Below are 16,196 nucleotides of genomic sequence, written 5' to 3' on the forward strand. Positions count from 1 at the left end.
GAAAGGGGACACTTTGGCTCTGAGACAGTAGGAAGATTGGTTGAGATTGAATACCCTGCCTTGTAGCAGCTGCATTTGTCTTTATGTGGATGAGTTATTATCCAGCAAGCACAGGCTTGACCCCGGGAACCGCCTGACCGACAGCGCTCTCCCCCAGACCTTAGAGAGGGGACCCCGGCTTGGCCGGTCTTGCCTGCTCTGGGACACTGTGTTGCGCTATGACTTCGGAGGTTGGTCTTGCTCACCTCAAATTCATCTTCAATTGAAAGATCCAATTGCTAGCCTGATACCCAGGTATTTCATTTTCTAGATTTGTACTTGATTATTACAAGGACAGAAGTGAGTTAATGTATGTAAATCACTTAGCATGAATATTGATACGTATTGAGTCCTATGAGTATTAACTGCTGTCCCTCCTTCCCGGGGAAACACGCGTGATGGATGCTGACAGCTCTGCCCGGGACACGCCCTCGGTGTGTGAACAAGCGCAGGTCTCCCCGCGGTGAACCTGCCCTGGTTCGGCCCGGATGGCGGATGTCCTGGGCACCGAGTCACGCTTCTCCTTCCCGTGTACCAGCCAGGAGGCGGCCAGAAGGACCTGGTGCTGGGGTCGGGGCAGATTCCTCTCCTTAAACAGAGAGACCTACAAGAAGAGAGCTGGGCAAGTCCATCACCCTGTCCTCACTGAGAGCTCATGGGCAGAGCCAGCGGTTTCTTCTCTTAGACACTGGAAAGAAAATTTACAGGCCCAAAATATTTACAGACCAAATTTAATAATGTACAGAAAACACAATTACAGAGGTAGGATTTACCTTAAAAATAAGGAGATTTTAACGACTGTTTAGTTTATCACATTAACAGAATAAAGTAGCAAAACCCAAATGATTATCTCAATAGATGAAGAAAATGTGATAAGATTAAATAATCATTTATGAATCAGTATCCTAGAAAACTGGGAATTGAAATAGACTTCAAAAGTCCGAACTATTGTTAAAGCATTAGAAACAATTGCCTTAAAAAAAAAAAAAAAAAGAAAAACAGGGAAAAATGCCTACTTCTATCCCACCTATTCAACATTACACCTGCAGTTTCAGTCAATATATATAAGACAAGAAACAGCAGGAAGAAATATAAGTATTATTTAAATAGTGATAAAATAATTTGTTATTTATAGACAATATAGTTGCCTAGAACTTCTCATGTTTTAGCTCTTTATAACTTAAAGATCAAAATATTCACTGAGAACAATGTATTGATCATAACTAAACTAATCTAAGATTCAGGAAAAGGCTATATTAGACCATAAATTCAAAAGCTCTAAGTCCATTGTAGCAATTATGCAATTTAAGCTTTTCAATGTTTCTTCATTCTTCTTTAAGGAAATCTTGTGAGTTACTATACAGAATTTTAATACCCTCCTCTAACTTATCTTTTTTAGACAATAGACCACGAAACTTAGATGCCCATGAATTAGGCTCTTAATAAAATTTTCCTTTTTCTGAAGTTTTATCAGATCTATTACTAACAATAACCATATGTCTGAGAATAATGACCTTAGAATGCAAGTGAACCTTGCTACTCTTATTTTATGTTTCTTTGATATGGCCATGCCTAATAAATTATAGAACCCTGCACAATAGGCTTTTGACCTTCAAAAGTTCTATAACTTCCTCCTTGCTGAGCTTAGGAAACCTATATCATAGGTATAACAAAGTCTTTCCACTTAAGTATTCAGATACATTTCTCAAAAAAAAAAAAAAACCTCAAAAAAAAACCTATACACTCATTACCTATGTCCCAATTTTTCACTGACCTGAAAATCCTCAGTGACTGAGAATTCTATGGTCATTGGTCTAAGAATTAGAAAAATCAAGGATTTTAAAGGAATTGAGGTGGTCTTTTTCTCAAAAAGAAAAACTGGAAAATGTTTGGAATATACTGTTTATTAAAACTGACAATGTAAAGCTAAAAATATGCATTCACTTTTCTGTAAAGCAGAATGAACACAACACTGTAAATTAACCTCTACATTCCAATAAAAGTTAATAAAAAAATACAGGTCTCGAAAACTACTTATATGTGACGAGGCATTTGTATTACTAATACACACACATCCTTTTATCACGCACAGTGACATTTGGTTCAAACCTGCATACTTGACGAAAAGTTCACTTAGGTAATACATATTCATGTGATGTCTATCACAGGGCAAGCGTTGCACTGTGGTGGGGTCTGCAAAAGTGTGTCTCACAAACAGCCCTCAAAGAAGCCTATCAGGAGAAACCACAGAAAGAAGAAGTGTCACTGGAGGGAGGCACACCCAGGAGGAAGGGGTCAGGAACCACGTCTGACTATGGGGATGGCAGAACAAAGGCCCGAAGACAGACGATCCCGAGGCCCCGCGTGCCTGCGGGACAGCAGGCGAGGTCTCAATCAGAGGCTCTTTCAGACGCGTCTCACTCTCACTCCTCTGACTGTTGGAAATGCACGCTCCTCCATCCCCTGTAAGCTACTCTCCCTCATTAAACAGCAGGACAAATGAAAGAGTTTCCCTTTTTGCTACTGGTGTTCCAGACTACTTATTAGCCAGTTTTCTGGTTCCACATGCAAGGTGCTGTTCTTTTGTTCCCTCCACTGAATCAAATCACAAAGAAAAACTTATTCTCTCTCAGACTCTGAATCACAATCAAAGGAAGAGCAGTTACTAACTATTTCTACTTCAGCTGGGCAGGTGTTTGCACAATGTCTACCAAAGACTCTTTAGAACATCTATAATCTCTTTAATTTTCATTTTACCATATAATTAATGCTTGTTATATAACTGGTCAATTATTATTGATCCTATAAATATATAGATTATAATAAAATTTCCATTCTATAAGTAAAGAAAGTGAAAGTGAAGTCGCTCAGTTGTGTCCAACTCTTCGTGACCCCATGGACTATAGCCTACCAGGCTCCTCCGTCCCTGGGATTTTCCAGGCAAGAATACTGGAGTGGGTTGTCATTTCCTTCTCCAGGGGATCTTCCCGACCCAGGGATTGAACCTGGGTCTCCCGCATTGTAGGCAGACGCTTTTACTGCCTGAACCATCAGGGAAGTCATAAGTAAAAAACCTATAAATATTTTGGCATGTTTATTTTACTCCTGACTTTTTCCTATGCAAACATGAATAGACACATCTTTGAAAGCTTATGTAGCCTGTTTTTTAAATGATGGAAATATAAAACACATCCTGTTGCTAATATTTTCATCACTAATATTTCTCATGTTAGAACATTTATTTAACAAGTATTTATTAAGTACCTTCATTGTCTAGGCATGGAGGATACCATACACACAAGACAAATCTCTGCCTTCATGGAGATTATGTTTTGACCAACCCAGACTTGATTAAAAGAAAAAAAGTAAACTAATGAGTGAGCGTGATTAGGAAACCAGTAGGTGCCATAAGGTAATAAACAGGTACAGCCCAGAAAACGACACAGCAGATGGGCGTGTGACCCCTTTACACGGCGATCAGGGCAGGTCCCTGAGCAAGTGATGCTTGAACTGAAATGTGGAAACGGCAACCCACTCTAGTACTCCTGCCTGCCAAATCTCAGGGACAGAGGAGCCTGGCGGGCTGTAGTCCACGGGGTCACAAAAGGGTCAGACGTGACTTAGCGACCAAACAGCGACAACAACGAACTGCGAGGAGGGGCCGGTCAGCGGAGATCGGAGGGCGAGCATTCCAGGAGATGAGGACAGCACGGATGAAAGGCCGAGGGCCTTGGGGCAGAGAAGACCTGCTCCTGGAGGCGAGCGTGGCGGACGGGGCGGTGTCGGATGCTGGCGTGGAGACGGAGCCCGGCAGACCGCCGAGTCGTGACCGAGTGTGGGCTCTCCCCAGCTGCACGGAGACCTTCACCCCTCAGGACTCTCCAGCTCTTCTTTCCCCGGCACCTTGGTCTTCCAGGCACAACTTCCCTTTTTTGTTTTAACCTGAATGCTGGTTCTGTGATCATATCCTAATTTGTCACATTATATCCTAGGCTCTACTTTGCAAACTCAGTTTAATGACAATCCCCAGTCACAGCATTTTAATTTGCCACATGGAGAGACATCACTAACTCATTTTTTTTCAACTGTGAGTTCAGATACAGAGCATGCAATAAAATTTACATATTTGAATTCTGAATTTTTAGAATAGAAACTCATTGGTTGAGAACACTTTGGACAGAATAAGTATCTCTGAATTTGCACAGTTCATGTTGTAATCTTGCTTCTGTTTTTTTCAGATTACTGAGCCCTGAAGAACTCGGGAGAACATTAAAAATGACACACAACTTTCATAGCATGACAGGCTGAAAATCCAGTCTAAATCACAGTGTCTGAGGATTATGTTATTTCTGAATCTTAGACTGCTGCTCAGGATTTAAACACACTGTTTCAAGGCAAAGCAATCTGGTAGTTAATAAGTACTGTTTAGTCTACTATCTCAGTCTCAGAATTCTTATGTCAATAACTTTGGTTGAGACAATAAGAGAATGACAATTAAGTTAAACTTCTAAGCCTTAATTTAAGAGCCTGTATGAGCTTCCCTTGTAGCTCAGTCAGTAAAGAATCTGCCTACAGTGCAGGAGATCCGAGTTCGATCCCTGGGTCTGGAAGATACCCTGGAGAAGGAAATGGCAACCCACTCCAGTATCCTGGCCTGGAAAATCTCATGGACAGAAGAGCCTGGTGTGCTGCAGTCCATGGGGTTGCAGAGAGTCAGGCACAACTGGGCGACTGTTACTGTACATCTGCCCATCAGTTCACTCAGTCGTGTCCAACTCTTTGTGGCCCCATGGACTGCAGCACGCCAGGCCTCCCTGTCCGCCACCAACTCCCAGAGCTTGCTCAAACTCATGTCCATCGAGTCGGTGATGCCATCCCACCATCTCATCCTCTGTCGTCCCCTTCTCCTCCTGCCTTCAATCTTTCCCAGTGTCAGGGTCTTTTAATGAGTCAGTTCTTCACATCAGGTGGTCAAAGGATTGGAGTTTCAGCTTCAACATCAGTCCTTCCAATGAATATTCAGGACTGATCTCCTTTAGGATGGACTGGTTGGATCTCCTTGCTGTCCAAGCCACACCTCTTACCAAGAAGGTGGAGAATGAAGTGTCTACTGCAAACACAACCAGAGGGAAGGCAAGAAGGAAAACAAAACAAAAACAAACCCAAAACTTGTGCTGTGCCACCACCTGCTGGAAAACAAAGGAAGGCCTCCAGTGTCCAGGCTATAGCGACTTCTGCACCCACAGGGGGACAGGCCATCAAGAACCCTGAAGAACCACAGTAACACTGCCGCAAAAGACAACGACAAGTCTCCAGAAACCAAACTTGAAGTCATGGAATATGGTGACCTAAATGACAGAGAATGCAAAAGTAGCTGTCATGAAGAAATTCAATGAGCTACAAGAAAACTCAGTCAGGCAGCTTAATGAGCTCAGGAGTAAAACTGATGAATAAAAGGAATACTTTACCAAAGAGAAAAGTTCTAAGAAAGAAGCAAACAAATATTCTGGAGCTGAAGAACTCAATGAATAAGAGGAAAAATGCATTAGAAAGCAGCAGAAATGGAGTGGTCCATAAGGGTGATGGGTATTCCAAAAGAAGAGGAGGGAGGGAAGGAAGCAGAGCATTTATTTAAAGAAATAACAGCCGAGAATTGCCCATGCCTGGGGAAGAAATTGAACATATAAGTCCATGGAGCTAAAAGAACAGCTAATTACCTCAGTTCAAGAGGATCTTCTCCAACACACATATTAAAATGCTCAAAAGTCAATGACAAAGAAATCATCTGAAAGGCATCCTGGGGAAAAGGTCAGTCATCTGCAAAGGAAGCCCATTAGCTGATCTGCAGATTTCTCACCTGAAACTCTACAGGCCAGGAGGCAGTGAAATGACACTCTGAAAATACCAAAAGATAAACACTGTCACCCAGGAAGGAAGACCCCATCCTGCGAAGCTGTCACTCAGATACAAAGGAGAGTCAGACGTTCCCAGAGGAGCAGAAGCTGAGGCATCACAGCAACACCGGCCCGCCTCACAAGAGAGACAGAGGAGCTCTTCTATGGTAAACAGAAGGGCAAAGTACGCAGAACTGTGAGATAAAGAAGATACACACACACACACACACACACACACAGAGGAATACGACTCAGTCATGAAAATGGTTGAATCTTGCCGTCTGCAACAACATGGGCAGAACTTGAGGGTGTTATGCTGTAAGTCAGAGACAAACAAATACCATATGATTTTACTCATATGCAGAAGGTAGGAAAGAAACAATAAACCAAAATAAATGAACAAACCAAACCAGACCAATACACAGATACAGAGGGCAGAGCAGGGCTTACCAGAGGGGAAAGGGGAAAGGCGCCAACTGTACGGTGATGGATGGAGACTCAGGTTTTGGTAGCGAGCAGCCTCCTCCATTACAGAAGCAGGAATAAAATGCTGTATACATGAAACTTATGTAATGTTACAAATCGATATAACCTGGATTAAAAAAGGGAAAAGACAAGATGCGAACTCAATATTCTCTAAAGGTTGCTGAATCAACACCGTTCAAATCCATGACTGAGATTAATGCCAAAAAGAACCATTTCACGAGGAACTGGAATTTAAGATGTAATTTGAAAAGTAAGACGAAACATTTTATACCTGACAAGTCTGTATTAGAGTAACTGTCCTGAAAATAAAACGCCGACATGAAGATGCTGTGTACAGACGTACCCCATCTGTTTACCTCGTTCTGTCTACTAGCTTTCCTCCGTAAAATTTCTTTCCCTGTTAGCAGTTTTTTTGTGGAATCTGCTCCTATGTCATGATATCATGTGTCAGGTTGCTCCTAGTTTGCAAATGATCTGTATTCTTGGCCAGAAGAGCTGTCTTAAATAGCTACACATTCCAAAGATACGCAGGACAGCCAATGTCTTTAGATCAGTAGGATGATGGAAGGGCGGTGGTACCGTCCACAGTACATATAAAGCTTTATGTGTTGCTATTGAAGGAGAGAAGACAGCATGCTGTAATTTCACATAAACTCAAATGGTACGTTTTTGATTTTTCAACAACTCACACAATGAAACGACTGGAAAACAGCAGATTTTAAAACGATGCTCATGACTGTTTCTAAATCTTCAATGAGACTCAGGATAATTTTTCAAGAATCTTTAGCAGTTCTCAACTATACTTCACTCTCCTTAACGTATTCTCATGCTTTTCAATAACTAGTACATAGAAAATACATGATAGATACTATTTGAAGAAATAAAGAGAGAGAAAGAAAGGAGGAAATAACAGACCTGATCTATACTTTCCCATCTATTCCTACAGAAGTACTGTCATACTGAGTGAGGTCAGACACAGGAGGAGAAATATCTTAGGGTAATCCCTTATAAGAATCTAAGACGACATGGCACAGATGAACTTATTTACGAAACACAAACAGACTCACAGACTTAGAGAAAAACTCACGGCTGCCAGGAGGGAAGAATGGGGGAAGGGAGAGTAGGCAGTTTGGGAGGAACATGTACACTCTGCTATATTTAACACGGGTAACCAACAAGATCTCACCGTAGGCACAGGGTACGCAGTGTTCTCTGGCAGCCTGGACGGGAGGGGTTTGGGGGAGGATGGATACATGTACACGCACGGCTGAGTTCCTCTGCCGTCCACCTGAAATGATCGCAGCGCTGTTAGTCGGCTATTCTCCAATATAAAATAAAAAGAGTTTGAAAGAGTAAGACATAAATATTAAATAAGTGGAATCTGTAGTTTTTAATTCAAATTACAGTCTCTGCAATAGATGAGATTTTTAAAAGGATATCCTGAACCCAAAAATCAACTTTAAATGACATTTATAAATGGAATTTTAACCAATACTCTACCTTTCTATACTTGTTAATTTAAATTGGTACCTGGCCTCTATGGCTGCTTATTTATGCTTATTCAACCACTCACTCATTCATTCATTCAACAGTAAGCTTCAGGCAGAGTCCAGATCCAGCTGTTAATTTTATGGGACTGTCTGGTAGGAAGAAGCACATTACCATGCTCGTAGAAAAACAATGGGTTTTGTAGTCAGAACACAGACTGGAATTCCAGCTCAGTCACATACTATCTGCAGATCCTGGACTATCACCCGGGGCCTGTATTCACCCCTTCAGGGAGCATTTGTGGGGGAGGGGAAACTTAATATAAGTGGTTTTGATTAAACTTGGACATTTAGGGCCTAGGGACCAGAGCTTCTAACCAGCTGCAATATCCTCAAAATGAAGACTTGTTCTGCCTAAAATGTCAATCATTGCCCTCAAGAGACTAAGAAATATGTTATCTTCATCAATAACAGGATAATAAAAACAATACCTACTTTATTGCAGGGACTGTTGGGAGAAATAAAAGATAATGTTATTGGACACATGAATGAATTTGAAAATCGTAACACATTAGAACATTTAGATTACAAATTTATTTAAGTGATGTAATTTATTATTATTCAGTATTAAGTACACTGGATTACAAGGAAACAATTCCCACTCGCCAGCCCTGATGACAGCAGGGCAGAGCCAGACAGGCTTCCCTGGCGGCTCAGCGGCACAGAACCCGCCTGTCACCACAGGAGAGACAGGCGCTCGGTCCTGGGGTGGGAAGATCCCCTGGAGGGGGCAGTGGCTGCCCGCTCCAGTACTCCTGCCTGGAGAACCCCATGCACGAAGGGCCCTGGCAGGCTGTGGTCCACGGGGTCGCAAAAGAGCAGGACATGACTTAGCGACTAAATCACAAGAGCAAGGCATGTGTGTGCGTGTTTGGGAAGGGGAGTGAGACAAGGGGGAATTATAAAGATTTAATTACGTATATAGATAATTATATATATGTGTGTATATATATATACATATATAAAACGACAGTAAGGAGCCTGGGCCCTCTAGCATCAAGCAATGGGCTTGTTTCACAGGGAGTGGGACTGGGCGACTGTGGCTCCAGCCCCCACAGACCATCACTCCACGGCTCCACCATCAATATGACTCTGCTGCTTTCTCCGCCCATCCCCCTCTTTCCCTCTCCCAGTGACTCCACCATCTTCTTCATGTCTGCTTTAGTGTGTGCTGCAGAATCCTGGTCCAGAGAGATATACCAACACACACACATGGACGAGACTATTTTAAAACACACGGAAGGCTCCTCAGAGGAAAACTACACATCTGTTTATCTCAGCATCATTCAAGCTTACTTAACCAGCAAGTACATTTTCTGACCAAGATTTGCTAACACCTGGCAAAATGAATGTAAGAAATGAACTTTTGGAAATGTCCTCTTATCTCATGAGGCTTTTCCTAAGTAGGGCTTTATCTCATTTATTGTTTGAAAGTAAGAACTCAATAAATGCTTGGTAAATACTGCACTAAGTATTATGGACATGAAGTTACTCCAAAGTTCACCTTCATTTGGCTATTTTATTTGTAATCACTTTTTAAAAAATAACACATTGTACAAATTAAATATATTTCCCATGTTCAGAAACTATCCATTTTCCAGTATGTTTCAAGCAGTCAGATCAGCCCTATTCAAGTTCAAAAGAATTTTTTAGGATCATTCAAAATAAGCCACATATTAAGCACACTTCAAAAAAAAAATGACTTGAAACTATAGGTGATCATGAATAAATTAACCCCAGGTACTAGGATTAATGGGAATAATTACTGTATTAAAAGTAGATGTGAGATAAACAGTTTCAAAGAAATTATTTTGAAAGTCAAATATTTATTTTATTTGTAAGTAAGTACTTTGGTCATCTTACTTGACCAAAAGTTCCTTGCCTATCTTCTTAATACAACCAACCTAATTACAAAACCAAATTCTAACCATTGAGCGGGAAGGGAAAAGGCAAGGATTGGGTTTCTGCATCCCTATGAGTCCAAAGTCAGGCACAGACCTAAGGAAGCAGCAAGTGTTTGTTATTAAACATTTGAACAGAAAAGTACTGGAGAAACCAATAACCAGAAGACAGTTCAAGTTCTGGCATGAAAACCTCAACGTGGCTCTGACTTCCCTTCCAGCTCACACTGGCCTGTGACGTTCTGCTCCCCACCTCCTGACAGTTCAGTTCTGATAAAGTGATTTTAAATCTCCCCCAAGTGAAGTCTGATGACTCTGTGAATCTGAGTGGTCCCACGTGTTTCCACTGGTACCGGGGTCAGGTCTGGTTCCCCCCAAGCAGTCTCCTGTGATGGGTGACAGCATGCTAGGTTGCTTTAATCTGGTGGTGAACATCTCCAGGCCTGGGACGAACTCAGCTTGCTCTCATTTTAAATTTTATTCTGCACATCACTCCTAAATCACTTTAAAAAGCTCAAAGAGCTTTCCCATTTGTCAAACACCCCAGACCAAGTAGAGTGCTCAGTGGGTACTGAGTAAACATTTGGTGAGTGGATCATTCTACTCCAAATGTAACAATGAGAGAAATCTATAATTTAGACAGTATGCACAATATCTTCTGTAGTTGGAAGGACTTGATTAGAAAAGAAGAAACTAATCCTAATTGCCAGTCCATGAAGTGATGATTTAGCTGAAAAACTCAATTCAAATGAAAATACTTTGTGGGAGAGGGGGAAAAAAATGTAGTTGATTGGGTGCACACTTGAAATCATCACTTGCATAACACTATTCTCCTGCTTTACACTTTAATAGCCTCTAAAAAAAAAAAAGGTTGTTTTACAAATTCTATACTCTCCGATTGCAGGGCCTTTTGGGAACAATGTTTTAAGGCCTTAGGAATCAGAATTTGCCTTCCCTGTATGATAACAGGAAAGTGAAAAACTAGTACTTTATGCTAAAGGTAAGATGATCCTCAAGAAGCTCCAAGACTGAAAACTTTGGGATTGAGAGTCTCATGATGAGAACTAGAACGGCTGTTGTTCAGTCGCTAAGTCGTGTCTGACTCTCCACTACCCCATGGACAGCAGCACGCCAGGCTTCCACCACCAACTCCCGGAGTTTGCTCACACCCACGTCCACCGAGTTGGTGATGCTATCTAACCTCCTCTTCCTCTGCTGCCTCCTTCTCCTTTTGCCTTCAATCTCTCCCAGCATCAGGGCCATCTCCAATGAGCCTGCTCTAGGAGAATGCATATTTCAAAAGGTAGAGGCAATGTCCTTCTGCAAAGATATATGCTTAAGAGTTTAACTTTGATTTTAAATGGAGCAGAAGTCCCGTTTTCCACAGGACTGGGTGCAAAGTTAAGAGTTTCAGCCTAAGCTCTTGTGACTTTTAGAGGAAGAACAGTCCCTGAAAACCAAATCACAGGGGACAGAATTGATTATGCCTTGGAGGCATCCCAAACATGGACAGCACCACGGTGGGAGCTGTAAACTGATGCTGTGGAGTCAGAAGCAGGTTTCTTAGGGAGGAAGTCCTTCCATCCATGGTTCAAGTCAACACAGAGAGAGAGACCTGGAGAAGTTTGAAGGCCAAGCCGAGTCTCAGTGTCTCCAAAGGGCAGAAACGACATTCCAGACACACACACTTCATCAAACTGTTACAAGGGAATGAGATGAAGTTCTTGGAGGTCACCTGAGCAGTGTGCAATCAGAAAAAGAAAGTACGGTACATAGAGGGACAGGGAGGACTCTTCACCACCTGAAAAGCAGGGAAAAGAAGAAAACGAAAGAAGAGGCAATATTTATTCCAAAAACTGTCCTGAAATGAAGATGTGAGAACAATTTTTCTGCAACCATTCTGGCCAACATGACTTAGCTTTCGTTGGCTCAGGCTGGTGAGGATTGAAGAATACTTACTAAAATCAGGAAAGACTTGCCAGTGGCAGGGAGAAAATTAAAGAAGACACAGCGTGATTGGGCTCAGCATCCCATCTGCTCAAACACTGAGAAGTTACCTCCTTCCCAGCCATCTCGCTCACCTTACTCCATCATTTTGCAAATTCTACCCTGTTTCACTACAGGAGTTTTATCTTCCACCTAGAATTTTGCTTAAAGTCCAGAGTTTTCTTTAAGATACAGAGGCACACACAAAAGGCAGTGTTTTTTCTCTTCCTTCAAGATGAGGAAATAAAATAGCATCAACAAAAGGAACCCAAAGGAATCTACAAATATTAAAAAGAAAATCACAAACATTTTTATTCATCTATCCCCTGCTCTAGAGTTTAATTTCTGGGCTCCAGTCTTGGCACTGAGAGTATGAACTCTCCAAGCTTCCATGTCTTCATCCATAAATAAATAAATGACACCAATATTTATAGAAAAATATTTTCTAAAAGTTTTTTAAACTGCATAACTGCTATTAAGACAACTCAGTGAGATAAATAAAAGCAACTAGTTGAGCGGGTTTTAAACATGAGGAGTTTTTTTCTTTATTCCCAGATAGGTCTGTCAGATAAAAACACAAGATGTCCAGTTAAATTTGAATTTCAGGTAAACAACAAGTTATTTCCTAGTATAAGTAAATCTCAGATGTTGCATATATTTTTATTTGCTAAATACGGCAACCTTACCCTTATGATAGAAATAAATCCAGCCCAATATTTGAGAAACTCTAACCCCAGCTGCTCCACACACTGTGGACAGCTTGCAAAAAGTTTTTAGCTTCAGTGCACCTTTGAAACCTGTGTGCCGAAATGATGATTATTAAAAATCTCCTTCAAGACCAAAGTACTATATACCTATGAAACCAGAGTATTAAGAAACCCCTTCATTTCCTAGAATCATGAAAATAAATATTTGGATGCGTGCGTGCATGCATGCTAAGTTGCTTCAGTCGTGTCTGACTCTTGCGGCCCCATGGACTGTAGCCCGCCAGGCTCCGCTGTCCATGGGATTCTCCAGACAAGAACACTGGAGTGGGCTGCCATGCCCTCCTCCAGGGGATCTTCCCGACCCAGGGACCGAACCCACGTCTCTTACATCTCCTGCACTGGCAGGCAGGTTCGTTAGCACTAGTGCAACCTGGGGACTCCAAGTATTTGGATGCGTAATGTTAAAGCACACCTCACAAAATCCTCTGCTGCAACAGGGAACCAGAACAAAAGCCCACCACATGGGGAGACCAAAACGTGAGTTAGGACACAGCAAAACAAAGGCTGGAAGAAAAGCAAGTAGTGAAAGTGAAAGTTGCTCAGCCGTGTCCAACTCTTTGTGACCCCATGGACTGTAGCCCGCAAGGCTCCTCTGTCCATGGGTTCTTCAGGCAAGAGTACTGGAGTGGGTTGCCATTCCTTTCTCCAGGGGGTCTTCTTGACCCAGGGATCAAACCGGGGTCTCTTTGAGGAATTTAGAATGAGAAAATTCTGGAGAAGTATATTTAATTGTAGCATATACATATAAGTTTGTGTTTCACCATGTAGTAATTCTGGAGTCGACATAACGATAGAGGTACCATCATCTTTTCAGGTTTCAGGTTGTAAAGATTTAATGCAGTCCTGAACACCATGTGGCTGGCTGAGGGCTGGAACTTTGTAAAGGACCTGCCTGGGAGAGGAACAAGTGGAAATAAATGATCTGTGAAAGCATAAAAGAAGAGATGTCTAGAGACTGGTCAGAAAAAGTCCTCATGGAACAGAGCTAGAACAGGATTCGCTACACGTCTTGAAATCATCGGATGAGGAAAGCATGAGCTTCAAAGAAAAGTGCAGGACACACAGCTAAATACAAAGAATCGACTTTGTAAGGAGGGGAGAAAGGAGCCTTTGCCTTGGTACCACGTGGTTAAAGTCATGGCAGAGCAAAAACGTTCTTTAATAAGACCGTGACCCATGATCATCAGTTTCTGAAGTGAAATGTAATTTCCACTAATACCATGTTTCCATCCGTAAAACTCAAGTGAACATCTACAGAGATGTTTGGATCTGTCCCCAGTGGGCATTCTTCAGGTGGGAAAGATACGCCTGACATGTGATGGCCTTAGGGACATGAAGGGGATAGAGTGCCACGAATAGAGGATTTCCTAAGACCTGATAGATTATCACAGAGCAGAACATGTGAGCAGAGACTTCACAGAAGGGAGGTGGAAGGCTCTCACGCAGGCAGTGGCATTCTAAAAGAAGGGAGTGGAGAGCCGCGGTAAGAAACCCTGACACGGAAGGAGAGTTTCAGAAGCAGAGAGGCTCGAGGCAGAGAGGGAAGGGTAACTGGGAAACGACCACGAGGGTCGCTGTACAGATCTTATGCCCTTGGAAATGAGGAGCTGTCAACAACTTCAAGATTCAGGGTAACTGTCGCAAAATATATAAACGGGTATCAGTACTCAGGAAAATGTGTCAAGCCAGATTCTGAGATTATTCTTGCCCTCTTTGTCAAAACAGAATGAAGAGATAAAATGGGAAGCAGATGCACCCCTGCTCAGGTATAACCCTATCCAAAGAAGAACAGGAGTTCTTTGAGGAAAATACATGCTCATTGTTAAAAAAAAAAAAAAAAAAAGAAAGAAATTGCACAAAATACACATGGGAAGTTCAAGTCCTATTCATGCCTAATGAGCCTTGGTTCCTTGCACCTTTGTTTGTTGGTTAGTTGGGTTTTGTTATTTATAAACACGACAGGAAGAAACAGTCTATGTGCATGCATGTTCTGATAACCATTACACTTCTTATACATAACAAGCTAAGATTCTGGATCAAAGTGGATACATGCTAAAAACTTTGATGACTAATGGAAAATCACTTTTCAGAAAGGAGGCAGTAAGTTATCACCAACATAAGGAGCATGCATGGTCCTCCATATCTTTTCTAACACTGAGTAATATCAACTTATTTTTTAATTCACAAAGACAAGTTCTTATTCTCTTATAAATGAGTCTAACCACTCAGGCCAGAACCTTATTCAATAAACATCTATTGAGTAACTGATACTTTTAAGTACCAAGAATGTTCAGTGCATATAGAGATGAATACAACTCCCAAACTGGAAAGAGCAAATGTGGACCAGAAAACATCTCCAATGCCTGGAGAAATAAAGTAGCCTGATGATGTACATGCAATTCTTCTGGCCATGGTACTCAGTTCAGTTCAGTTGCTCGGTTGTGTCCGACTCTTTGCGACCCCATGGACTGCAGCATGCCAGGCCTCCATCACCAACTCCCGGAGTTTACTCAAACTCATGTCCACTGAGTCAGTGATGCCATCCAACCATCTCGTCCTCTGTCGTCCCCTTCTCCTCCTGCCCTCAATCTTTCCCAGCATCAGGATCTTTTCAAATGAATCAGTTCTTCACATCAGGTGGCCAAAGTACTGGAGCTTCAGCATCAGTCCTCCCAATGAATATTCAGGACTGATCTCCTTCAGGATGGTCTGGTTGGATCTCCTTGCAGTCCAAGGGACTCTCAAGAGTCTTCTCCAACACCGCAGTCCAAAAGCATCAATTCTTCAGCACTCAGCTTTCTTTATAGTCCAACTCTCACATCCATACATGACCACTGGAAAAACCATAGCCTTGACTAGATGGACCTTTGTTGGCAAAGTAATGTCTCTGCTTTTTAATATGCTGTCTAGGTTGGTCATAACTTTCCTTCCAAGGAGCAAGCGTCTTTTGATTTCATGGCTGCAGTCACCATCTGTAGTGATTTTGGAGCCCCCCAAAATAAAGTCTGCCACTGTTTCCATCATTTCCCCATCTATTTCCCATGAAGTGATGGGACCAGATGTCATGATCTTAAGTTTTCTGAATGTTGAGTTTTAAGCCGGTTTTTTCACTCTCCTCTTTCACCTTCATCAAGAGGCTCTTTAGTTCTTCTTTGCTTTCTGCCATAAGGGTGGTGTCATCTGCATATCTGAGGTTAATGATATTTCTCCCAACAATCTTGATTCCAGCTTGTGCTTCCTCCAGCCCAGCGTTTCTCATGATGTACTCTGCATATAAGCTAAATAAGCAGGGCAACAACATACAGCCTTGACGCACTCCTTTCTCTATTTGGAATCAGTCTGCTGTTCCATGTCCAGTTCTAACTGTTGTTTTCTGACCTGCATACAGATTTCTCAGGAGGCAGGTCAGGTGTTCTGGTATTCCTTTCTCTTTCAGAATTTTCCACAATTTGTTGTGATCCACACAGTAAAAGGCTTTGGCATAGTCAATAAAGCAGAAGTAGATGTTCTTCTGGAACTCTCTTGCTTTTTTGATGATCCAGTGGATGTTGGCAATTTGATCTCTGGTTTCTCTGC

Source organism: Muntiacus reevesi, chromosome 4 (genome assembly GCF_963930625.1).
Source record: "Muntiacus reevesi chromosome 4, mMunRee1.1, whole genome shotgun sequence".
Classification (NCBI taxonomy): domain Eukaryota; kingdom Metazoa; phylum Chordata; class Mammalia; order Artiodactyla; family Cervidae; genus Muntiacus; species Muntiacus reevesi.